Genomic DNA, 27,732 nt, shown 5'->3' with positions numbered 1-27,732 from the left:
ACTGGATGACTCTTGAGGTCCCTTCCAACCAGTCTGTGATTCTACAGTTCTACAATTCAGATGACTGGTCTAAAAAGAAAATGTCCAAGGTTAGGTAACAGGTGATTAGTCAGATTCATATAAAACACCCCCCACCCTGAACCCCCAAATAACAAACCCTCTTTCAAACACAGTTTTAATTTGCTTTCCCTCATCTCTTATTATACATATCATCACAACAAGTATCTGGCAGGACCCCAGATACTGGAATATCTTTCTATTAGTTCAAAATACACAGAGGAAAAAGTTAGTACCATTATGGTAGTGTTAATCAAATGTTGTTGTCTAATACTTAAGAAGATTCCTAACTGTGTAGAGTTTTTTTACATCATTCAAACATCTTCCCCCAAATTATCTCAAAAATGCCAACTTAGTTTAAAAAAAGTATATTAAAAATGAAAAGTAGTTAAAAGGATACTTCTATATAAAGAAGTATGGGATGCAAGAAAATCCACTGATTTTTAGAACCAGCCTACCTAAGAAATAGCAAAAAAAGCAAGTCAACTTGAATACAAGATTAAATATTATTTCATTTATGTAATGTTTTTGCTACTTCTTCCCATCTCAATGCCAAGTTTCTTATAAAATAGACAAAAACCACAATTTAGACAGGCTGCTGAAGAGGCAGCAAAAATTCACGACAACTTCAGCAACACCATGTTTATTAGGTAAGTGGAACAGATGAAGAGTAACACTTTCTCTCTAATTAAAGCAATTTGGCCTTTAAATAAATAAAAAAAATTTCGTAATGGTAAACACGAATTTTTTGAACTGTTATCTTTTAGGAAATGACTGCACTACACTGAAAAAGACTTGCTTTTTAGAATGTGCTTCATGCATACAGTTAGGTATTTTAAAAGGTGAATTGGCCAAAATAAGTACCACAAGAACAAGGACATTTAGGGAGCTGGATATATTATTACTTAATTTACTTGTTGAAATTTTAGTACCCCATCTCATCAAGAGTTTACATCTACCACCCACTGCTTCTATGCAGACTGTCAATCACTTTGATGCCTGTTGGTCTCATCTAATCAAACCACTGGCTCTAGAAAGTTTAGAGATTTTCATTTGACAAAAGTATTTCTTGGCTGCTTCCCCTTGTATTTTCACATCTTCGGTTTCAACACCTACACAGATTGTTCCGCATTATCCTTTTACCTCATAAATGCAAAGGAACAACTGCAGTTTATTTACAAAATGAACTGTCAGCACATTTGACAGCTATGCAGGAAACATATCCAGCAAAAAGAATTATAATTCAGTAGTCCCTTAGTTTTACATCCTGACTCTCACAACTGTATCCTTATCCCACAATTCAATGGAAATAACACCTAATTTTTATTAAAGGCTATTGCTGACCCAGCAACACATTCCACGCCAGAAAATGGCACACCAGGTTGTCTCTTCCAAGGTTAAACCACAGGTTAACTGCAGCAGAAAAAGCTACAGGACAACACCTCCTGTTGAACAGACATGATGCCTCCGATGACCTTGCCAGCATTTTCTTGCATTAAATTCATACCTCAGTGAGAGCCAGAATCTGGGAGCTGTTTTCTTTCACAGGTGGCTTTTTCAAGCTGTTGGGAGGCTCCAAGCTGCTGGAATCATGGCATGCCATTCAAAGCCTACACGCAAGCCATCTTTGGCCAGCTCTGGGAGGCTGCTCTCTCACATACTGAGAAATAAAATCTTAACAGCATCGGTGACGACTTCCTGAGCTTTAATGCCAGCAGCTGAATTTTCTGATGTGAAGGACACACACACCTCCCAGAGACCACTGAAATGAACATAATGCAGGGACAGCTGTAATATGAAGTATTTTGGTGCTACATACAAAATATAGCCCACAATGTGCAACTGGGATAGAGGCAGCACAGGCTTCAGGTTCAGTGCCACATACTCGATGCACTGGAATTCCATATGCCCGGCCCCTCCAAAGCAGCTGAGACTGCTGTCACCACCTGAGCAGGCTGGATCTGTTTGCAGGTCCACTTCTTCTACTTAACGCCAGGACTTGGAGCTCCACTCTCACAACTGCTTTGAGAAAATGGCCAGTTGCACCAGAACAACCAGCCCACTCCACCCTTTGCTCCTGTGCTGGCACCAAGGCTCAGGCAGCCACAGGGTGATCCAGTTCACACACCTTGAAAATCAACTGTTTTCCATGGCACTGACCTTCCTGCAGGACCACAGCACAGGGTGCAGCCAGGGGAGAGGGAACCAGCTTTTTTGACAACAGCTGACTATTGCTTTGGTGTAACTACATCTTCAGCCTCAAGCTGGCAAAAGTGATGTTTTCAGTATCAGAGCAGTTCATCTGTACTAGACATTTCTAAGGGTGTAACGATATGGTAATGAAAAAACATCCTGATCAAGTCTAACTTCATTAAGAAACACTTTATGTAAAAGTGCCAAATCAGTTTGTTTCATTTGTGTCAGAGCAAGAGGCCAGGGACAGAGGGACACTTGGATGGCAGACATCACACTCAATGTCAGTCATTTCACATAATTTTTAAAGGGCAAAGAAAATCCAATACCACCATCTGTATTGGGCGGAAACATTATCTTTTATCAACTTCTCTAGAAACTTAGATGCCTAAGTTTTTCTTCTGTTGAATCTGGCTTTGGAAACAATTCTAAAGGACTAGTAAAATCATATCCAAACAAGTGAAATTAACTGCAGTTTACCATATGGAGTATTACTCATTTCTCCTCTTACCAGTAGAAAACATGAACATAAGGAAGAGATTTGCAAGGCAGGGAATATTCATCTGAAACCCAGAAGTGAAAACTCCTTCCCTCATTTTTTTTTTTCTTTCTGGATTACACATTGTATCAAAAAAATCAGGTTACATTTCAAGAGTATAAAACAGAGGATTTGTAAAGAAATATATTTTTACAGTATCTGTTACTTTATAGACTGTTTGCAGAACCAGCAATTCTAGGGGTATTCCAGATCTATAAACCAATGCAAAATTTTTACAGCTCTGCAGCTACTCAATACAGTTCTACATGTTATGTACCTTCCGACATTAAATTGTTTCAGAATGGTTTCCTCCTGGTAACCCCAATTTTCTAGCACTTTCTATGGGCATCCAACCTCCATATGGGTTTACTCCCTTCCCTAGCTACAAAGTGTGGCAAGTTCTGAAACGTGTTTCTGGCCAGCAAGTTTATAGTAGCACAATTCTTTATCACTGGTACTATAAAAGAGGGAAAAAACCAACACCCTGGATGTGGCACTGGTTGTTCCTGGCTGAAAATACCAATATTTATTTGTTTGTTTGCTTTAGGCTCAGATTCCTGGTGCCCACTAAAGCTCCAGGCACCATGTAGCTCACAGAACAGATAACACAGACCAGCTCTAACTCCCTATCAGCCTTTTATTGTGCATGCCTGCTCTGATCAGTGTGGCAATGAAATCTCTAACACAGGCTACTGGCTAGAGGTGTATTTACAACAATGCTACTCTTTAATGGCAGACATTACAATAAAAAAGCCATCTGAAGACAGAGGCTTTGAAGCTGTTAATGAATATTAATTCTCCTCCTAACTCTTTTGAATCTCATAAAGCAAGGAATTTTAAAAGTGGAAGGTTGGGTTTAAAAAAGGAAGACAACAATTCACCAGCAATTTCTCATTCTACATGAAAAATGTGGACTAAAGTCAGTTTTGCAAGTTGAAAACAAAGTGTCACTTGAATAACTCTTCCGTGGAGTATGAATGTAGGGAGTTTGACTGTATTCTTGCCTTGGGCTGGGAAGTTTCCCAATGACTGCTGACTATATGAGGTGCTAACACAACGTGCTCCTGATCCCTGGCTGCCTCAGGCAGGGAGACTGGGGATGCTCTGCCAATGACAGGTCAGCAAAACAAGCTTGCCATGGTTTCCTCCCTCCCTGAGCCCTCTTCCTGGTGATAATTAAGCCAAAACCATCCAAACCAAACAATTCAGCCTATTTTATGCATTTTAAAGGAACAGTAAATGCACCAGTCAAAATATATATTGGTAGAACAATTTCAGATAAAATGTATTTTCTTTTTTACTTGGCGAGTTTTGACCCTGAAAATGACTGGCATTGCTACATAACTAAGTTTTTAATGATTTAATGCCAAGCTAGAAGCTTGATCCCACAGTATGTATTTTATAGAAGTAAACATGGTCTTCACAAAATAAGTGTTTTCACTGTTTTGCAAAAAAAAAACATTCTAAAGGATGAAAACAGATCAATCTTTGAGGCAAATCAAAATGTTAAGGACAAGCAATAAATTCATCAGCTTCCCCAAAAGCAAGTGTGAACAAGCAGTAAAGCCTTGCCATGAATGTTGTTCATACCTTTCCTCATTAGGCAGAAGGTATTTTGAGGTAAAGAATTTGTTGAATGATCACTGCTCCAAACTATTTCAATGCTCAAATGAAATCAGAAATTTGCCCCTTCCTCTTTCCACCCCTCAAAAAAACCCCACTGTACTTTAAGTTTTAGAAAATTTCTGGTAGAGTGGCGGATTTCACTCTTTTAATTAAGAAAATTTATTTCTGAAGCTGGATAAGGGAAAATACAGATCACACTGAATGTTCACATTCTGTATTCCTTTAGGGATTGTATTATTCAGATAAAAATAAGAGTTCCAACACTAGAAGGAACACGTAACCCCTTCCCCCAGTAAAACAGGCAGACTGATATAAGTGGCTCAGTTTAGAAACAAAGCCAGGAGTTTCTTTCAATCACCTGGCTTGGTGACAAAAAGCTTTAAATACATCAATATACTCCTCCTTCAGGTTGTATTAGGTACCCACACATTTAAATCAGGAAATACTTTAAGGTTTAAACTGTATCCTTTTCTCCTCTAAAAAAACCCCAAACCTAATCCTGCAAAAGAACAGGAAACTTAACAAGCAAGAATGTTCCTCCTATAGATTGGAAAAAGTAACTGGAAAATTCCAGCCATCAGAACTATGGTTCTAGTTACTTAACCAATGAAACCAGAAAGTTTCAAAGCAGCAATCATGATAAAGCTAACACATGTAATAAGCATCTTTAGACCCATATTTAAGAAAGGCCTCTCATTCCACTCCCTGTTTGGGTTTTTTTTCTGGAAAGGATTTAAGCACTTTATCCTGATTAACTTATAAGTATAGCTGGATGGGTTCTTTTGCTGAAGAAAAGCAGCAAATTAGAAGTTTATGCACAATCCTAAACTCCAGTCAACAGAACAGCAAAAAGCTATTTGTGCCATTCAAAGTTATGTGATTCCAAACCTAAAATGCTACCAGCACCTCATTTTTATGCATAACTTCTCCATTTTTTTCCATTTACTAGCACATTCAATAGGGTTTACATATCTCAAAAAGCACAATGCACTTGAAACATCTTTGAAGACAGTCTAAAATAACTGCCCTATTTTGGCCAAGCCCAATTTACATTTAAAACAAACAAACACATAAAACAAACAAACAAACAAAACAAAAAAACCCACGCAAACCGAACCAAAACCAACAAAAAAATCTCTGTGATAAAACTGGTAATAAAATTTAACTTACCAAGCTTTAAGGAAAAAAATGTCAAGCAGGTACAATAAACGTCTCAGTAAAATGAAACATTAAAATTTATCTAACTTCAACATTAGAATTTATTTGCAAACTATAATGACACTGAAAATAGATCTTCTATTCATGACAAGAGAATTTAAAGAGCATTTCCCACAGCTCATTGCTTTTAGTTCTGGGTTGGGAGCCAAACCACCTACATGAAGAGTCAGAGCTACAAAGGAACTTCTAAGCTAATAGTCATCTTCCAAATCACGTAAATCATAAATATTATATCAATTCTGCATCTGCAGTATATCATCACCACACTACTGTATCACAGAAATTGCCAGCTGATGCATTAATGAAATTATCCTAAGCACAGGTTTCTGCAAGCTAATGTATTACATCCCCATAGCCACCTACAGCTCTGATTCAGACCATCCAAATTCAGTCTGGGAATTATTTCCTGATGAAAATCAATATCTAACTTTTACTGAGATGAGTTGCACTATTCCCCAGAATCGTCAAACATGAATAAGAGATTTTTGCATGTATTCATCCATCAAGACTTGTCATCCTTAAAAGAAAAACACCAAGAGAAACAAAACCCAAAGTGACACAGCAAAACTCTGGGCTTCCCTTGCTAAATACCTCTGTGTAGGTAAGTGTGCTGTAATTTTCTAACTTTAATATGGAAGATTATCAGCATATTAAAATAAAAACCTTTTCAAAACTGGAATCTGCCAAGATTTCCAAATGTCACAGTGCTGCAGCATTTTTACAATTTAGACCTTTAAGTGCAAGCAAGGAGAAAAAAAGACTTGTATTTTATATTTTTTTCTGCAATGAGAAAACAGTTACCATGAAGTGGAAAGTGAAGTGTTTTTCAGTTATTTAAAACCTAATACACAACCAGATACAGTTTTGTGGGTTGGTTGGTGGTTTTTTCCCTAAATAATTTTTATGCTGACAGATTTTGCAGCTCAAGATATGACATTCATACAGAAATAACCATCCAGCTTGGCAGATGATATACATACAGATACATGTAACTGACTGGAAATGCATCTGGTTTTCCATTTGGTGTCCTCCACAAGCACATACAACCCCCAAAATAACATCTGAAACACGGCCATCTACTACCATTGCTGTGTGAGCTGTATGTTAAAATCAGGTAATTCACACGTGTCTATTTGGAAAGTACTTCCCATTCAGCATTGCAAACTAATTTAAAAAGCTCAAATTCTTGCTACATTCAGTCTCTTAGACACGTGTTTTAGCAGACAAGCATGTCTCAATAAAAATCTTGGAAGTTAGACACAGTTACAGTAAGTAACAAATCAGTAAACTCTTCTACCTACAGTTAGGTTTCTATTTAAAATCTTAACCTGAATGCTATAAATGTTGTGTTCTACTTTGCATATATTGTGAATTACTGAGTGACGGATTAGAAAAAAAAAATCATTTAAAAAAGACATTTTCCAAAGAGGTTTATGTCTAAAGAAAAACAGTTGTTAAAATGTGTAAGAATTACTCACCAGTCTCCAGAGAAGTTAATTCTTTACCACAAGCTTGACACACATAAAATAAAAAACACATAAGGATGTGAGGCACAACCCTTTTCTCTTGGAAGCTGCTCCCCAGTGAGTACTGCACAACCCTGACCCAGAGGAAGAGCAACTTAGCTGTCAGGATTGCTAGTCTCCGAGAAAGCTGATACCAGAGTGATGTCACATTCTTCTGAAATGTTACTGCAGCTCCAAACTATTGACTCTCTCCTACCAATAAAATCCCTACCTCTAGATGATGGAAGGCAAAAACATTTAACAACAGGATTAAGTTTCACCAGGAGCCAATAGTAAAGATTTTCAACAGCACATGAGACAAAACGCTACAGTCAGAGGAAGTGAAAAAGGACAGACTCTGGCTAGGTTAGCTAAGTACTCTCTTCTAATTACCTTCAACCTGCAAAGTTTTTATTTGTGACAGCAATATTCGAAAAACACTTCCTGAGATGGAAGGGAAGAGCAAAGATTGGCACCACAGCACCAGGTATCTTTCAAGGCTCCAGCTAATTCAGCCAAGAATATCTCAACTCAGCACGGTGGCCCTCGGACAGGCCACTTTTCTCCCTTTCTTGACCTCTTTCTGCCCCAACATTTGCTCCACAACCCTTTCTCTCATCCTGCATGCCTCATGCCAGTTGCAGGAAGCAGTTGGAAGCCCAATCCTCAGAAAATATTTGCCTAATTCCACTGAGAAACAAAGGCTAGGAAAATGGATGAAAAGAAAAAAAAATAATAATCAGCAAAACCAGCAATCCTTGTGTGCTAAGATCAGGAACTTTAATACCAGAATGGATGTATCCAAACCACTAATGCAGGATGTGAAGCTATACACACTGTTAACACCCCATAAAAGAATGATCACAACAGGTACTGCAGGGAATTTCTATATAGGAAAGAAAAACGAGGGACTAACATTTCACTTTAAAAATATAAAGCAAAAAGGAGATGAAGAACATGAATAAGTTATGTGGCACATTAAATCCACTTTTGCAAAAGTAAAAATTAGGAGTTGCAGGGACAGCTGGGGTCTTCCACAAATCCCAAAATTTAGATTAGAGCACAGAGATCTTCCATATTAAAATCATAAACATCAAAGATTATCTTCATGAATATTTTCAAATTTAACGTCACACATCTCTAAATATGACAGCCCACAGATTTCCAGCAGTCCTGAACCAACAGCATGCTAATTTAGAGCTGGTTAGTAATCAATGTGGGCACTGTGTGGGCAAGGACTGCCTTCAGTCAACTACACTGAGGGCAGTGCAAGCCTTTCAGTACAGAGAAGGCCTGAATTTTTGTATATTTATTAGTGAAATCATCTGTGACCTATAAAGAGAAGAATCTTGCAGCAAAAGGATCCAAGGATTGGTTGATTCACAATGACCAATCACTACTTTTTAAAAAACGACCCCACATGGTGTAAAACAAGAAATTCTAAGGAACGCATAAAGCAACAAGCCAGAAAGAACACAGAGACCTTCAAGGTAAAGATATGGCGACTCAAGACATTAAAAACATTCTTCTGATAGAAGGAATAAGGACTGGGAAAACACCCTAAAACTGCTACGTAGTCAGAAAAGGGTTCAAGTGGGAGCCAGCAGAGATGGGGACCTGAGTAGTACTCCCCCTCAGTTTTTACTGTTCAGTGTGAACAGTATCGGCCACGGGAGGTGGGACACAAAATGAACTACAGATAAATGCATGGGAGCAGGACACAAAATGAACTACAAATAAATGCATGGGAGCAGGCTGCCATTGGGGCAGGGAAGAAACTGGTTAAAGGGAAGCAGCCAAGGGCAAAACCAGGAATCAACTGATGAATGGAAGTCTATTGCCAGAATTCAAGCCAGTTCAGAGGCTGGTCTTGCTAATGGGTGAGATCATAAAACTTTTCTGTGTCAGAAAGAGGTTGGCTTCAAAAACCACAAGTGCTAACCCTTAAGGCAAGTGACCTATTTTGGAACAATTTCACCTGTCACACTTAGAATAGCAGGAGTCTGGAGTGCAAAACCTGAGAAATGTTGTTCCCAAAAAGCTATGCAATATGAGACTTGAAGCAAAGATTAACAATCCAGAAATCAGTTGGAAAATTGAGGAGTTTTATCGTAAGTCATGAGTTCAGTGGTCAATATCAGAGACAATGCTTCCTTTTCTCACTCATTTGCACATTTAATTTACCAAACTGATCCACTGCTTGAAATTAAGTTAGCAATCTTTTCCTCCTTTTTTTTGATAGCATACGATAAGCTTTATAAACGTAATTAATCTCTTGATAGTTCCATGGCATTAAAGCCTCTCTTTGTAAGAGTTGTGCTATTTCCAGAAGAATCTAAATTTCATTAATAGCCTCCAGCACTGATTTCAGCATTAAGATTTGATAAAGCATTAGCACATGATGTTTGAAGACAGAGACCAAAGCAGCTACAAGAGAGAAAATCTACCAGCTTTGAGACATGGCAGCTTATCAGAAGGTAAGGGTTAATTTGAACGAGAGAAAAACTTAGCATTTAATTACACCAACTTTCTGCTATTTTCCAGTTTTCAATTTCAGTTAAAAAAAAAAAAGAAAATAGTAACTTCATAGGAAAAAAAACCCCACATTTCTGAATGGCCTGTGAAGTGAGATTTCACCCAGCACTGAAGCATCACCATTTTAATGAGTTTAATTTCATAAAAATATAAGATAGGTGAGACTAATCCTGAAAGTCTAAATCAGAGTAAGACAACAGGTCCTTCCTACTGTTGAACATACTATCCCAGAGAGTTATGGACTGTTCCACTAAATGTGATTTGCTATTTTCAAGTAAGAAGAAAAATTTTGGTTTTTTCAGCCAAACCAATGCAAAGACAAAACAACATAACTGGGCTGAAGGAGCAGGGGAAAATAAAATTGTCCTGGGTACACATGTACAGATGACCACATGGCAATCTTACCACTATTTTCCACAGAATTTAGGGGTTTATGTTCACGTTATTACTAAGGTCTTTAGACATCTGGTTTAGGGAATGTGCTTCTGATTAGTGCAACAGGCTGCCTCATGCACAGTCAGTATAAATGCTACAATATATAAAAACCTTAAGTCAAAAAGATTTTACGCAGAAATGAGACTCATATAAAAATGTAAGATGAACAAGACTTTTGATGGTCATGAAGTTCCACCCCATGCTCAGAGATAAATTCAATACCAGATCAGGCTGCAAAGGTCCTTGTCCAGTTGAGTTCCAAAAATCTTCAAGAGTGACGCCATAGCCTTTTGTGATCAACAGATTTGGGGTTTATACCACTATTATTTTCACCTAGAATGTACTTTATTGCAACTTATGACCATTGCCTCTTGAGCTTTGTGCAGTTCTGAAGAGAGTCTGTCATCTCTATAAAGCCCATGCAGTTAATGGAAGACTACAATTATGTCCTTGCTTGAGTCTTCAGGCTAAACATATCAAACCCCTTAAGCCTCTTCTAGCACATCCTATGTTCTGGCCCTGTCCTGGACTCACTCATGTTTATCTCTCTCTCATATTGATGTGACCCACACCGGACACATTATTCCAGAGATAATCTCCAAAGTGATGAATTAAGGGGAATAATCACCATTCTCGCTAAGGCAGCTCTATACATGGTTAGCCTTCATCACCATTCCAGCAAATAATTCAGTCTGCTGTCCACCAGGACCCACGGGCCGTTTTCCAGGATGCTGCTCCTCCAATTTGCACGTTTGCCCTTGCTGAACTCCAGCACATCCCACTTGGCTCACAGCTCCAATCCCTGCCAGGACCGCCCTGCCCTCTGGCCCAACCCTCCTCCCAAGGGTGGTGTCCTCCAGGAACTTGCTGATGGTGCTTTCTGCCTCACTGCCTGACCCGCTGACTGAGGAGTGTTAAAATAGTCTCACCCCAGCATCAACTCCCAGAAAGACTCCTTGTAAACAAGGAGATTTAAAACTTCGAACTATTGATTCCTACTCCTTAAGCCTGATGGTGCAATCAATTTTTCACCCATCATGTAGTCCATTCATCCAATCCATACCCCCCCCTTAGATATGAAGGAAAATACATCAAAAGCCTTGCTGAAGGTAAATGGCACTGTTTTCCCCCTCAAATGAAGAGGCAATTATTGTAGGAGATAGTCAGGTTGGTCAGGCAAGATTTTTCCTTGTTACACCCAAGCTGGCTGTTTCCAATTACCTTCCAGTCCTTCAAAAGCCTAGAAACAGTGTCTATGAGAATTTGCTCCATAATATTCTCAGGGAAAGAGGTGAAGCTGACCAGTGTTTAGTTCCCTGGACTCTCCTTCTTGCTTTCCTTTTGAATACAGTAATGTTTGCCCTTTTCCAGTCACCAGGGTTATCCATGTTGATAAAAAACAGTCTCACGGTGACATCTGTCAGCTCACTCAGCACCCTCAGCTGTTTATGTTCCTATAATAAGAAGAATCCATGGCTGCTTCAAACACCAGTCAGAAAATAACTCACAACTGAATGTCATATTAAAAAATAACAACATGGGAGGAGTAAGGGCCTTGAGGCAGCTTATATCTGTCAAAACAAAAAAGAAGAGGTGGAACAACAAATGACCCCATAGGAAACACATCACTGGTCCTGGCTGCCACCTAGCCCAAGTTACTGGTACGCTCCAGGACCTACTGGGAGACATCTTCTGATATTTCTGCTAAATCCACAAACTTGCTGTAAACCTATGACTGAAAGCACTGAAGTGTTACCCTAGCATTCCTTTAAGTTTGCTCTGCTTAGTTTAAGCTCTATACACCATGAACAAAATCGTTAATGAATTTTGAAGTAGGAATTTTGACTGTTTGCTGTTGACGAAACAGACAGAACAAATCTTCCCAGAGGGAAAGCCCAACCTTGGCTTGCAACTGGAATGTCTTGTTCTGTCCCAAACATCAAACGAGTTAAAGACACGTAATAGAAGCTGCATGCAGCATGAACATTACCAGTCCAGCAGCCTTAGCAGGGAAGGCAAGGCCCCACAACAGCCTGTGGGACACTTTTTCCCAATTACAGTGACATACAAAGACACTAACAGAGAACCTTAAATAAGCTTGGGAATAAACAGTCAGCATTTAGAGCTGCTAGCCTTTCCAGAATAACATGTTTATAGCTTATATACAGCCTTTGATTCTATGCATTTAAAATAAAAAGAAACTCCTTTCCTTCTTTCCAATGCTTTTAGAGAAAGGAAACAGTATTTTTAGATTTATTTCTGGAAGACCAGGATTAAAGCAAATATCTGGTTAAAGCATAGATTAAATTAAAAAGAAATATATTTCTCAGCTACAGCATCTTCTGTTAAAGCAAACTGCACCTCAATCCAAGTGATGTAGTCACATCTCACACTCATAACGAGAGAGAGCTTGCCATCAGGCCCAGCTGTAAGAAAACATTTCAGAGAATTTTAGCACATTACTTAAGCCAACATCAGTCACAATCTACTCTTCACACTACTAATAATCACAGAATCATAGAATGGTTTGGGTTGGAAGGGACCTTCAAGATCATCTAGTTCCAATCCCCCTGCCATGGGCAGGGACACCTTCCACTAGACCAGGTTGCTCAGGACCTCATCCAACCTGGCTTTGGAACACTTCCAGGAATGGGGCATCCACAACTTCTCTGGGCAACGTGTTCCAGTGCATAACCACCCTGTGAGTAAAGGATTTCTTCCTAATACCTAATCTAAATCCACTTTTAGTTTAAAATCATTGTCCCTTGCCCTGTCACTATCTGCCCGTATAAAAAGTCCTTCTCCCTCTGTTTTATAACCCCCCTTAATTACTTCCCTTGCTTTTCTAATGCACACTTCATGTTTAATCCTGTCTAAATTCAGAATGCAACTCTTCAGAAAAGAGCAGTCACGAAACCTGATTATCTAGGAATTTTATTCACTGTAAAACAGATTTTCAAGCATGTGCCAGACATGAAGGACCCACAGTCTCCCACAGCTCAGCACTAAAGCCTGAATCTTCTGAGATGGAAGACAGACACTCTTATTCCACTCCCTGAAGCCTGTGACAGTCTTCTGCTCCCCCCAGTGGCAAAAACTCAAATATAATCCACAAGGACGCCACTAAAGCAGCACCACTTGCTCATACAACGCTGTTCTTGGAGGTTCTTCAAACCAAAAATTTCCAGCATGTAAAGGATGTTTGTTCTACAAAATATAAACAAATGGTCTAAATCAGCGTTCATCTTGAACCCATATTTGAGCAAAAAAATTTTAGGAACTGGTAAATATATTAAATAGTTCATAATGAAAACAGACTTTAAATTAATCTATAATCCTAAACTTGACTGTCACTTTCTCAGGTTATGACAAAGGAAAAAAAGGCCACCTTTAAAAGTAAAAATATTTTTATAGAAGTATTAAAAGCAATCTTCTGTTCAAAAAAAAGTCATAGAAAGCTGCTGCCATGCAGATACAGATATTATTTGCCTGCTCTTATCAGCCTTCTGATGTTTTCCTTCTCTTCAGCTTCAAAAAGTTTTTTTAAAAAATGAGCATATTAAGAATAGTATTTTCTGAAAGGTGAACCAAATGAGTATTTAAAAAAATAATTCTGACATTTAGTGTAACTTTGAGGACATATCTTAGACACAGTAAACACTTATGTAAGTAGCAGTTTTCTACATTCAAAGAATTACCACAAAATTATGTTATTTCAAATATCTTTTTGCTTGTATTAGTGGCATCTAACATGTAATTTAGCCTCATCTAAAAACTATTAAAAACTATATTTAAAATTTGCACACCACTTACGAAAAATGACTTTTAATCTGAGAGTCTCAGAAATCTGAATTCAATGGGAGACAGCCAACAGCCATGGAAAAGCATAACACGTGTGAGGTGACATCTAGAAACTGCTTAACAAAACAACAAAATTTAGCAACTGGGTACCAGGGAGCGCAACTAAAACATCAACATTGTAAGATTTCAGCACTTCTGACAGGGATATTGACTTATTACTGAAACACTTCAAGAAAAGTGCTATTTCTATTTAAGCAAATGTTTGATTTTTAGCAGTTGTTAATGAGCAACACTGTGGCAGCCCTTTGACAAACTTGTCTTCAGTTTAGTAACAAAAATCTAGAAGGACTGTCCTTTTGGTCAGGATAGGGTATTGTTCAAACTACACACTCCAGAGAAGGCTCAGCAGCAGGCAGGCAGATGGCACAAACCCGGAGAAAGTCCTGGGAATGGCACTGAAGCCAACAGCAGAGGGACACCACAATGGGCCAGGAGCTGGAGAACCTGCTCTGCAAGGAAACACTGAGGGAGCCGCGCTGGCTTAGCCTGGAGATGAGATGGTTTCAGGGGTCCTGACAGCAGCCTGCTTGTACCTACAAGGAGGAGACCAAGGAAATGAAGCCAAGCTCTTCACAACAGAGCTTGGCAGAGGTTGAGAGACAACAGACACGAATGAAAGCCAGAGAGGTTCACACCGGACATGAGGAAAAACGACTTTGTGTACGACAGTGAGGTGGTGGGACAGGTTGCCCAGAGAGGCTGTGGCATCTCCATCCTTGGGGTCTCTCAGGACCATACAGGACAAAACCCTCAGCAGCCCGGTCTGAGCCCAGAGCTGACCCTGCCTTGGGCAGGAGGTTGGACAAATGATGTCCTGTGTCACTTTTGGACTGAATAATCCCATGTTTCCTTACCAGCTGCCTTCAGTAAGAAATGGTTAGAAAAGAACCCAAGGGCTTTTTTGTTTCATGCGCTGAATGAGGTGAGAAAATGAACCCACATCTGAAGGTCCAAAACATTAACACAAGAGTTTGAATACCATATTTAAGAAAACCAATTACCAAATCTCACTGGTCAAAACTGAACTCAGTGCTTTATTAAGTTAACTTAATAGTTAACTTAAAGCTTAATTCTTATATTTACCCCAGGTTTTATGCAATCCAAAAACTTTCCAACATAGGTACTGAAAATCACCTATGCGCTGTACCGCTTTTAAATATATTTAAGTGTACAATGTTTCAACAAACTCAAAGCCATCTAGTAGGTTAGAGTATCCCCAAACAATGTTGCAATAAATATGGTTTAAACTGCACCTGAAGAACTTCTACGCTGGAGTTTTCCCTCTTATTTTCAAGGATTCCTGCACCACCCCTTTACTTCTAAATCAGAGAATAACAACCTTCATTATTTTTGCATACTTCAAGTTTCTCAAGTGCTTTTGAAGTCAAAGCCCTTGAACTGTCACAAAGTGGTTCTAGCCAACTTCACGTCTCTCATTTGTTCCGAGGAACAAAATGATGAACTCCAACAGCCAGTGAAATAAATGCTGTCCACATGGAGTAATCATGTCACATCTTGATATTAGCACTACTACAAGCAGCACTGAAACCAGCGAGGCAAGGTTTACACAACAATCTTTCACTGCATCTCCTGACAACCCTGGAAATGAGTTACAAGCTCGTAGAGCAAGAGCCATTGCTCAAAGTTGAAGTAAAAGCAGCAGTGCTCATCGATTCAGGAAAGCAGAAAACCAACATACTCTGCTGAAACAAGGTGTGTTCATCAGATCAAGGAGAAGAAAAGGAGTTAAGAGTCCAGTAGAGGGGGAGCAAGATTTGATAATTTCATTTTATATTATTACTCCATTTTTTCTCTCCCAAAAGATGAAGGTGATAAAACTGGGGGATTGGCTGAAGCAGTCATTTATGTGGTTTAAAAACAGTGAGTTCATGAGTTTCAAGATCTAACAGATTTCTGAATTTCATTTCCATGCTTGTCTTTCAAATGTATTCTGCAGATTTTCCTCGAGGATTAAGATGACAGTGTGAGAAGCAGCTTTGTAAGAATTTTTCTCCCGCTCTCTTTTAATGATTTTGCAAGTGTTCATACCAGTGCACAGCAGCTATTTGGCTTCACTGGCATGGTTTCCCTGAGTGCATTCCACTGAGGTACATCAAATGAAATATGGTTAGGCCGGTCCTTTTGATATCTCAAAAATAATCTGGATTTCAAACATTTCCCCCAATAATTATAGGAAGATTCACATTAAAAACAGTTCAGCTCTTTGCAGAATGAATTCTGATCTACATCTACTGGATACTGCCTGACAGGAAACATGAACAGGTAACCATCTCCAGTGTCATAAAGGATTTGACACACTCTGAAAAACCATCAAGTTAGAACTTACAAGCTTCTTTATTCTACATATTTGGTATTTGTTTCTAACACAGATGACATGCTAGAGGCATTTGTCAATAACTTTAAACCAACTGCAAGCCATCCATAAATTATAATTTCTGCCTCTAGAGTAAGGACTGCCATGACAACTGAATCAGCAGAGGAATCTACTGTCTTCAACTACTTTATTTTCTAGATAAAGAGCAGTAAGGTCTTACTGATTATTACTACTTGTTACTGTAATTCTTCAATTAATTCTTCAATTATGTTCATTCCATATGAGAGAGCTGTAGAGAACTGGAAATACAGTCACCAGTCACAGTGCCTACATTTTTAGCAGTAAGAATGCTATTGATGTGTGCAAAAGGTCCCACAAGTTAAAAGTAGAAACAGTGTGCACTACTTGCAGACACTGAAAAGCCTTTCAGTGAAAAAAGGTCCAGTGTTCTAAATGGCAAACTTTTCCTGAATGCCACAAGGATATCAGAGCTTTGCAGAGAATCAGCTGGAAACATTTTAAAACTATTAAGAATATTTTCTTCTAATGTCTTTCAAGGAAATGGCTCTACCATTTTAATTTAATCTTTTAAATAAACTGTGGAGGTTACAAGAAACAAAAAATGCAGTCTGGGAAGCTAAAGTGCTTTCTGGACCAGAAAGCCTAGAAGTGCTTGAGAAACTACAACCTGGTTGTAGTTAGTGTAAAGTACAGGCCAGACTTAACATACAGGTGTGTACACACCCCATGCACTCACACTGCAGTGACTCTTGACATTTCTTAGCTTCTATTCCCTTGAGTGCTGTGTTATTACTCTTCCACACAGTTCTCTGTCTTTGTTCCAGCTTTACAGAGGTGCAGTTTTCAGAAATTTTTGCATGAAAATGAAGGAGGGGACTGCAGTCAGAATCTCTCAATATCACTTCAACACAATTGTCAGAAAATGACACCCTGCTACTCTAATAGATGTCGCTATAACATAAAACGAAGAAATCAAATAAATCTAATTTTGTTGAAGTCTCACACTGATTAATATATTCAATAGTCCTGTTTAAACAAAATCTAAACTGTTCTTACTTGATTTCAATACAGACAAGCTAATGAAATAAAAACCTGCATTCAATGGATCAAATTATCAACCTGATTCTAACCTGCGAATGAGAATCATTACAGGACAGAACAAGGACAAGAATACCTTAGTGCTCAGGACCCCAAGTTGATGAATTAAGGACCCTAAACATACCATATTACAGGGCAGTGACATGTGAAGATACCAGAATGGACTGGACTGTGGGTCAGCTGGAATTTCTAAATGGGATAACACAGAGCTGGTAGTGAAGATCTCAAAAACAATCCAGCCACGTGAGCAAGAAGTTTCTCTAGGGCTATTTGGCTTTTCTCCCTGTGGGGCCAGGTGCAGCTTTGCACTGACATGCGTTTCAGTGCCTGAGGTATTTGACTGACAGTCATTCAGGGATCACAGCATCAAGCTAATTGAATCAAGGATATGCCCTTTGGCTTCACTTTCTGCTTCACTAGACTTTCTCTGTGATCTTGGTTAAGTAAACCTCTGCTTCCATTTCCTATTTGTGCTATCATGATACAAAATACTCCCCATCATTAAAGCAAGTAAACACAACAGTGAGATACTAAGGCTGTAATGGAAGGTTGTGGGGAATGTTCTCATCCCATTCTGATCACTGATGCAGTTAGAAATTAAATTCAGCCTAAACCTACCAAGTACCATTTTTAAAAATCAAACTCGCTAGGTCTAGGAAACTTTCAAGTTCAAGTAAGCCCTTCAGTAGCTGGTTTTCCTCTTCCCCTTGACCAGTGCTCATCTGTAACCAGCTACATCTTACAGATGTTTCTGTAAGATACATTTTCAGATAAAATTTTGAGGATCTGGTGAAATCCCATCACTCGTAATTATTTCACTTGAGTCACATCCCCGCTTCAGTCCCTCATCTTCTGTGAAAATCCTGCCTCCCACTGGCACTGCCATGATCCATGGAGCAGCAGCCAGACCCACACAGTACTTGGAGATACTTCCAGAGGCAGCACTGAAGTACTTATTTTGACAGCCTCAATGTGAGGGCTACTAAAGATATCTGTCTTTTCTTTGCTTGTAGAGAAAACAAACGCACCGGGCAGTGTGGGCTGAAACAGATGGCATTACTGAAAATTGCATTGTTCAAGTCATGCCTTTTCCTTCTCTGCTATGATACAACAACCTTGATGTCTCAGGATATTTTCCCCAGGAGGAAAATAAAATATTTCACCCTATTTCTCAGAACAGTGAAAAAAAAAGAAAAAGTCCAACTTAGTTTTCCCAGGTAAGATACAGTCTCTAGTATCAGGCAAATTTCTACTTAGTAAAATTGTTCAAAATTGTATTGATCTCCTGCTTTTTAACGACAGTTCTGAAAACCTTTTTGTACTTCTTGTTTCTCAATACATTTTCCCCCTCAAAAACCTCCATCATATTCTGAACATATTTAAAATAATGCAATACAGCCATTTTCCTTTTTCATTTTTAACTTAATCATGGATCACATGTAAAGGCACCTCTGTAAAAAGACTCCATAACAAATACTGTTCAGTGAAAACCCTGAAGGTCATTCCACTAAAGATGTTACTCAGTTTTTGTCATCAAACACCATGTTTTCACAGATTAAAAGGTCTTTATTTAATTGCCAATATGCTAATTTTCATGTAAATGACAGATTATCTACCAATTTGATTATGTTATGATACCTATACAATTCCCTGGGGAAAAAAACCTGTACACATTATTATCCATATTATGGTAGAATATGCAAAGGCACCATCAGAAATATAAAGACAGATAAATTTAGAAATAAACTTTAAAGACTGAATATACTGAACTGCTGATTAAATTAATCATTTATACATAAACAGGAAAGTACAGAACATGAAAACCTTTTGGTATTTGATGTTTTAGGACAAGATATGAATTGCATACAAGTCCATTCCAATGGCCTGAAATACGTAATAATTAACATTTCCCCCCCCCCCCCCCTCAATGGTTGTACTTTGGAAGAGCACAAATTTTTGATTGGCTTAAATACAAAAAAGTCACTGTATGGCACATACTCCCATTAAATTCAGATTTGTTTTAAGAACACACAATTCAATTGCCACTTTCCTAAAAGCCACTGAGACGTTTAAAATACAAAGCTATTTTCTCCCTACCACAATACTGAAATGTGCATAGGACTGAATATCCTAAAAATATTTTAAATACTGATGCTCTCTGAAGCATAAGATAGTATTCCATATTCTCTTAAAAAATATGGATGTATGTATAAACATAAGGATAGTGATGCTCTTTTGCACTAAAAACACACTGAAAAAAATTTAACACTTATGTATCATTTTGAGAAATTTTCCCGTACTTTTTTCTGGAGAAGAGGTAAGGCTGGAAATTCTGACCTACAAAAAGGAACATTTTACTCTAGGGGAATCTTTTAGGAAATGTTAAGTTCCAAACACTCGCGTTATACAAAATCATTTGCTAAATTTTTATCAACAGACATTCCCACTAAATACTTTTCCATTATCGAATTGCAACGATCTGGCATATTCATGGCTAAAATCTGCCCAAAATCACAGCACTATCTCACACTCATTTTAAACCTCAATGTACTGAAAAAGTAGACACAATTCTCAGCTCATTCAGCAAGGACTTAGCCAACTCCTTACCATTTCCACTCTCTTGATACAAAAAAAGCTGAAGTTTTTTAAAAAACAAACCAATTCCAAACATTTTAGGTCTTCACTTTAACAAGCCTGTTTCTCAACTTATACTAGATACATATAGAAAGAATGCCGCCTTTATTTTTCCATAAAATCTCAGACTGAATGCTGACAATACAGCCAATTATTTTAAATGAGTACTGGTGTGCAGTTTCTTTTTCATTTAGCAAAGTAAATTTAGCTCATGCTTGTGAAACACAGCTCCACTCCTTCCTCCACTCTACAAAAAAAGGAAACTAAAAAATGGCATTCTTCTCTTGAAAGTATCAGATTGTAGCACACTGTCTAAAATGGGTCAAGATCTGATGCAGAATGCTGACAAGGTTTTTAGACACAACCTTCAGCCTAAAAATTGTCACAGGCTCTCTCCATCTGGCCCATCAACTGAGTATGTGCAATTGTCAGCAGTAGTAAAATCTTTCATTTAGAACACAATGTGAATGAAAAAGACTGAGCCTTCACTGTCCAAAGGATTTTAATCATTCAGAAAACAGTTGGCAGGCAGCCTAAGTGATACATATACAAGAGGTTCCCCTTCACCCCACATCCTCTTCTGATTTTCTTTTCCCTGTGCAAACATTTATATTTAAAAAAATAAATAAATTCAAGCACAAAGTTTATTTAAACATTATTTCAGCAGTGGTGCTTCCTCAAAATGACTAAGGCCACTACACCACATTCTTACTGCTCTCCTAGTGAAGAAGTGCCACACAAGCCAGCAACTCCTGTATTCTGTTTTTCACATGAATAATTTTTTCATCCTCTTAAAAAAAATTAATAACTGAACCAGTTGAAATACAGGCCTTATATTGCCAGTCACAAAGAGGTCCACAAAGATCCTTCCACAGACCTACAGCTTCTGAAAATCTGAGAGGGAAGTCTACATAGCGGAGTTGTAAAAACTCAAACCTTACACTCTGGTATTTTATTGTGAGTTACAATATATCGATCTACAATAAAACAAAATAAAATCCTACTGATGGCTGGTATGACTAAAAGGGATCATATAATTCCTGAAAATCAAGAGGGGTACTTTTATTCAAATTCAGTGCTCAATTCAGTGCAATTTAAATGCACTCTGAATAAAGCTGCACAACCAGCAGCCCTTACACACATTCACCCTCCTTCTCTGCATATTCTGGGTGTGTAAATATATATGTGCAACACATCTAGAAATAAAAGGAAATCAACAAAACTAACACAGTGAAGTTTTATCAAAAACAAAAGGTAATACAGTGTTGTCAGGTTCTCTGAGATCTCAAAATAACCTGTTTATGCAGAATCACCATTAACATCATAAATACAAGGCAAATATTTTCTACATGCTACCCATGACCAAAAGTGGACTTCTATGTTAAATAAAATGGGTATAGACAAGAGTAGCACTGCAGAGTAAGCCATATCTTGCCTATAAAATTTCAGTTAACCTTTATAACTATAATGTAAGAATTCCTCTTTTTGGAAAACTAACCAGAGTCAGCACTTACTTCAAAGGCAAGAACAAATATTATTCTGAAGAGTAAAATAGACAAGATCAAGGTTACAAAAATAACTTGAGATGTTTGACGCTTGCAAGTTTCTGCTTTCCCTGAGACTAAACACTGTTCCCTTATAAAACCCGTGAAATACAACTTTTTACACTTTATATTTTAGTTATTTCAAAGGGATGTCTCAGTAGAATCATACTAAGACCAAACTTATTCCGCAACCCAAATCAGTAATCTCACATGTTTGCATGCTCAGTGACAAAGGAACGAAGCCAAAACAGCTAAATGCTATTTTTTTTGCACATATTCATCTTTTATAAGTGTTTCTTTTATACTGCCACTCCAATTGCCTGCTCTGCAGTCACTAATGCAAGTCTTTTCCTTTCTTATCTCTTCGTTACCTATCCAAAAGGGCTTAAGTTTTCTAGGTTTGCTGTTTATCCAGAAATTGTCCTATGGCAAATCTGTACAGCTTCACAGCATTTTCCACATCTCTGTGAGACACAGCTCACGGCACCTGAAGGCACCACCATCATGAAACGACGTACTGCAGTTATAAGGGTGAAAACTTAGTATTAGAAACAGCATGCTTTGAAGATAACAAGCCACTACAGTGATATATTTTGCACAACACATGTTTGCAGTTACCCCTGGCTGTCTCTCTTTCATCATTTGTCAGAGTGGCACAACCCTGTTCTGGCAGCCAAAGTGCCGGTTTTCTGATGGGTTATGACAGCCCTTTGCCACCACAAGGCCTCAATTAAATGCATTATCCTCAGGCTTTCACAAAAATCTTAACCACTACACCCTTTCAGACCGTTTTTCCCCAGAACTCTGCACCAGGGGGTCAAGCAAACTCACATTCAAGCACTCAAGATTCACACACTCCACTCTCCACCCTGTCTCCCTTCCAGCCGGGACTGTCACAGCGCTGATGAAGCTTATGGGTTTATTGATTCTACTCCTCCGCACCAGGTCAATTGGAATCATAGCAGGGGTTATGCTTGGCATGAATCTCTTTTGTCAGGCTCAGTGAATTCACTGACAAGCAGTTTTTCCCATTGTAAACCAACTCTCTTATCCAGAAGACTGAAGTATATGCACGCAATTCCAACAGGATAAAGAGCATCCGCTTGTAAAAACAAACTGCCTTCCCAACCCAAAAATACATGTGAATGCATTACAGTTAAGACCTCCAATCTCAATCTAGTGATGAACTCCAGCATGTCACTACTAAAACCTTAAAACACACATGAAGTTCAATCATGATATTAAATCATCTTCACTCACTCACAGGTAAGTGCAACCAGGAGACAACTTTTTCTAAGGGTGGGTGGTGCAAGTGGGTGCTGTCAGAGTTTATCAATTCACTCGCTGCTTTTTACAACCCTAGTTTAGATGTTTTAAAAATATGTTGCTAACTGGCTTTGCTACAAGTTAAATGCCTTGCATTAAAGAATTTAGAAGTCGTATTTTGCAGAGGCTGTTGGAGGAAAACAAAATTTTAAATCAAGTGCAAGAACTAAGCTTTGATAATACTTTGAATTATAAATCTTGCCTTCCTGTTAAGTAGAAGCTAATTAAATGTTAAGCTGCATCAAACAATCACTTTATCTATGACAAAGATTATAAATTTGTTCAAAAATTCTTATTATAGAAGTGCAAAGTTTCAGTCATAACAAAGAACTGGGAGATACCTTTTTCTATTCCTTTGTTGGTTAATGAAGGAAATACGTGCATATCAGCAAAACTAATGATGACAACAGCTAAGTCACCCCATTTAGCAATTTGTCTTGAAACCAAGTACTGTAAATATCCTTCAGCATTGTCTTGCAGAAATAAAATTCTCTTTTGCAAGACTACTCTAACTCCCTCTAACATATGAGATACACAAAATAAGCTCGTTTTTAAACCGAAATTGGCTTAAAAGAACGTAATGAAAAATGACTGAGAAGTGGCGGTTGAAGAACTGTTGCTATATTTAGAATAGTTAGCTAATTTGAAGTCAGAACAAAAAAGATATATGCCCATTTTTTTGCACAGCCCAGCACTCCTGTTAAAAAAGCAATTCTTCTCCGGTAAAGAAATTAATACATATGTACCAGAATTATTTTACTGAAGTGAGCAATGGCAGAGACATTTCAAACAGACACCATTTATAAGAGAGTAGAGACAAGCACGAAGCTGAGTTTTATCTGAGATATCTAAAGGCATCAGAAAGGGAAGAAATGAATATCAACTCACCAAAACCACCGGCGATCTAACAGCAAGGCTCGTCTCACATCTCAAGTTCCCAGTTCCAAGAGAAATCACATGTGCACTGATAGAAAGATGACAAAAGGGCATGCTGTGCTCTCCTCTACTTCAGTTGAGTGACAGCTCCACTAACAGGGAACCGAGACACGCCACAAAATCTGAAACAGGGGGGACCTGAGATGAGCATGCTCAGTGCCTAATTTAAAATGGCCTGATGCTTCATCCCAGCGTGAGATGGCCTACTTCCAAACAATTTCAGAACTTTAAGTCAAATCTAAAATCATTAACTGGAATACTCAAAAAACTCAGCCACCAAGCAGTATTGATTTTTTTTTTTTTTTTTTAAATCTCTGCTGATGCACAGATAATTATTTGCACTACTTCCCTGCAGGGCATCCTAAGGCTTAAACACTATCATCAAGTGCTTCACTGTAATTACACGATGCCACTGTAACGGATTGAAAAACCTTTTCAGGACACCATATGATATGAATGCTCAGCAGCAGAGTTCTGCTGAATATTCTCCAAATGGATTTAAAAATTATACTACTTGGTGATTTCTGGGCAGGTTTTTTATTATTATTATTATTTTGTTTTTTTTAGGGTGGGAGAGGTAAGAAGGAAGGCTTGAGAACTGTCTAACAAGTGATTCATGTTCCAGAGCAGTTTACCTCCACTTAAAATCTCTTTATACATAAGGAAACCATTTAGCTTCTTAATGAAACCATTTATTTTGATATCAAAAATCAGGTTATTCACATGCAAAAATCCTCTGTCAAAGAAGCAGATATTAAAACCTTTTCCCTTTAGAGATTAATATCTCTTAATACACCCACAGACAGACAAAAGTAGTACAGAAGTCTTCTATGTTTTGGTTTTCTCTATCTCACAGGCCTCTTTCCATATTTATTGTATATTCATTTTTACAAATGAACACAAAAAGTCTTTCTTCTCTTTTAAGAAGACAAAAAGCTGCACCCCAGGCACTTCTTTTTTTTTTTTTTTTTCTTTTTTCTTTTTTATCATTGAAGCTGAAAGCACAGCCAGGCAGGCTCCTTTATAAATGCTATATTTTAAAAGATATGGTATAAAACCCAGCACCATCCACCTCCTGGTCTGTACCACACCTGGGCATAGGAAAACTACTTGGAATAAACTCTACTATCCTCTATTGACTTTCTGTTTTTAGTATGGTGGATATTGGTTAATACAACATTTGGAAGAAAAGCAAGACATTATTCTTAAGCTTCACTAATATCTACAAGTAATTTAAAAATGAGGTTTTCCTATCTATGCAAAAATGCTCATTTTTACTATGAGAATCTGCAACTTCAGACAGAGATCTGAGGCCTAACACTTACACACTGCACTCCTATGCTTCAAAAATCCTCTTGGCATGGAAACAAAATATTTACTAAGGTAATTATTTTAACATTAATCCATGCCCTTTGCCTTTGAGCTCACACAAAATTATAGGATGTATTTTCACTTCAGAAATTCCTTCCAGGCATAAACCCAGAAGTCAGGATGCACAACAGAGCTATAGCACAGTTGAACCTGATTTCATGAACAAACTGAAACATCCACTTTAATATTCCAGAGATAATATCACATCACTATAAAAAGAATTTCATTGATAATCATGTAACGCTAACTGCATTCATTTGATTTTTAATCGCATAATATCTTGGGATAGTTACTTTTCTTACATACCCCAACATACATACAAACCCCAACCCTTGCTAAGATCTGTCCCGGTTGAAAAATTCAAATGAATTTCTTAGTCTACCACTAGGAGATGAAAAGTCTGCTTCTTGATAACAATTTCAATATTTCTTCACCAGCTAATGAGCACTTTAAAGAAAAAGGAAATGAGTATTAAATCACATATCACATTTTTATCTAATCTTCTCTCATCACTTAACTCTTCATCATTTACTTTGTTATTGCTCTCTGAACTGAACAGATTCACGCTGGTGAATTACAACATATTTTTAAAATGTAAGATGTTGATAACATAAAAGTTGCCTCCTGAGTGAGAAATGTTTTCATCCAGGCAAGTTTGCTCTAGCTTCATTCTAAAATCAAAATAAATAAATGTCACGGAAGAAAGATTAATTGTACAAATCTGTAGCTACCTAATCAGTAGTTTGCAGATTCCACATAGAGGAGATGAAGTGGAAAAAGAAGCCGCTAACAAAATCCCTTAAAACTGAAGTAAACACTGTTCTCTTGTTTCAAGTTCATTCCCCTTCGCTTCCCAAAATCCCATCGAGCTGAGCATAAATTACAAGAACTTTCTTCAAGCTAGATAGCAATTTGCAAGTTCAAAAGGTCTGTTCTGAAGTTAAATTTTTGTGGGTATGTTCTGCCCCAGAAGACAAATTTTAATGGGAAAAAACCCTCTCTGCATTTCTTGGACAATTGCTCAACTTTAGAGAAGCTTAAGGAAATTTCAGGACAATTTTGTTCTTTCTTTTGACGAATCTGTATTTTAGTCTCTTAATGACCTACAAATTGTAGCTGCAATAATGAAATGCAAAGGGGCTATGAATAGCACATAAAACCAAAATACTTTGATCCCACAACTACTTGCAAAGAAGTCTCTTGCTGAACTTGAAAGGGTTCCTTTACAATGACATAAATTTGAGTTTCGAGATCTGTATACTTGATAAGAAAGTTTTACAGTAAATTAGTATAAATTTGCTAATCTAATCTAATAAACATTTCTTGAAAGAAAAAATAATTTAATTAATACATAAGTACGAAAATGTACCCTGTACACAGGACTTCTGGAAGACAGTTCTTCTTCTGAACATGACAAAGCTGGTATCAAAATCAAACACCAGCCCTGGAAGCTGAAACAGTTTTCTAGAGTTTCTTCATTGATATTTAAACCAATGTCTTGTTGTCACACAACACACTAAAACTGTGCCAGACTCCTGTGTTAAAAAGGCTGAGTTCAGTGAGCCCTCCCAGAGTGTGACAGGATACGACTCATTTCAGTAAACTCAGCACACACGGAAGATGAGATAGAACATGTCCAATGACTGAGGTGGTGGCGGTGCTTTGTGTTTTTTTAATTTTAATATATTTACCAAGAAATCAGGTGGTAAATACTTTAGACATCTTTCTTATTAACAGCTTCTTGGCAACAGTTCACACATGAACAGCTCTGATCACCTGTTCTGACAGGAGAGCAGCTCATTTTACTAAGATGGGTATTCAGTATTATATTTGGGTTTGTTTTAAGTCTCAATATCAAACTCACCACTATTTCAGAATGAAGTATGATGCACTTTTAAGCTTATAACTAAGCTTTGTACGGATTTTACTAAAAGCAATGACTTATGTAATGGATGTTTTTAACTAAACATGATGAATTCTTCAGTAAATTATACACAGCTGAGTTCCACAAGACTTTCTGGCACCCTAAAAAAAAAATTCCACAATTATATCTCTTATACATGAGCTCTTTCAGCTCTCTTCTCAGTTTTGGCATGATGACACAAGCAGCTTTCCTGGATTTGGTCTACTAGAAGTAATATCTCAAGATGTCTCTCTCAAACACTACATCACAGCTACATAAGAATTCCTCCTTTTCTATATAAAGCTACATTCTCCAGAAATGTGTAGCAATTTAAAATATGTTTGCCATTATGTTTTTACATCTTATCTATCAGCTGACCCATTCAAGTGGAAAGAACATTTTTCAAACAGAATGAGGAAAAAGCATGTACCTGGATCTAGACAACCACAAGAGAAAAACTACATATGCAAAGTTCAAATGATGAGTAATTTTTCTCTTATTTACATAATATCATTCAGATTCTTGTTTCTATTCATAGTTTTGTCTGTGGTACATATTTTCAGTGTGTCTACTGTGTAATGTTTTACTCTTCCTAT

The 27,732-nt window shown here is 37.8% G+C and overlaps 1 protein-coding gene across 10 annotated transcripts in view; it reads right to left on the bottom strand.

The window, feature by feature from the left end:
- Window positions 1-27,732, bottom strand: part of PLEKHA5 (pleckstrin homology domain containing A5) — a 167,643-nt gene that overhangs the window by 81,724 nt on the left and 58,187 nt on the right. The window contains exon 1 of one of the 10 annotated variants that reach the window (XM_027699680.1): window positions 23,815-24,101. The exons of the other annotated variants lie outside the window; for them this stretch is intronic. The gene's annotated coding sequence lies outside the window, so the exon portion shown is untranslated. Of the gene's footprint in view, window positions 1-23,814; window positions 24,102-27,732 lie in introns of those variants that run through there. 10 annotated transcript variants of the gene reach the window in all.

The sequence above is a fragment of the Neopelma chrysocephalum genome, unplaced genomic scaffold, assembly GCF_003984885.1.
Source record: "Neopelma chrysocephalum unplaced genomic scaffold, ASM398488v2 Primary Assembly neopelma1_139, whole genome shotgun sequence".
Lineage (NCBI taxonomy): Eukaryota > Metazoa > Chordata > Aves > Passeriformes > Pipridae > Neopelma > Neopelma chrysocephalum.
Note: the sequence above shows the minus strand (reverse complement) of the source record. Positions and strands in the feature narration are given on the sequence as shown.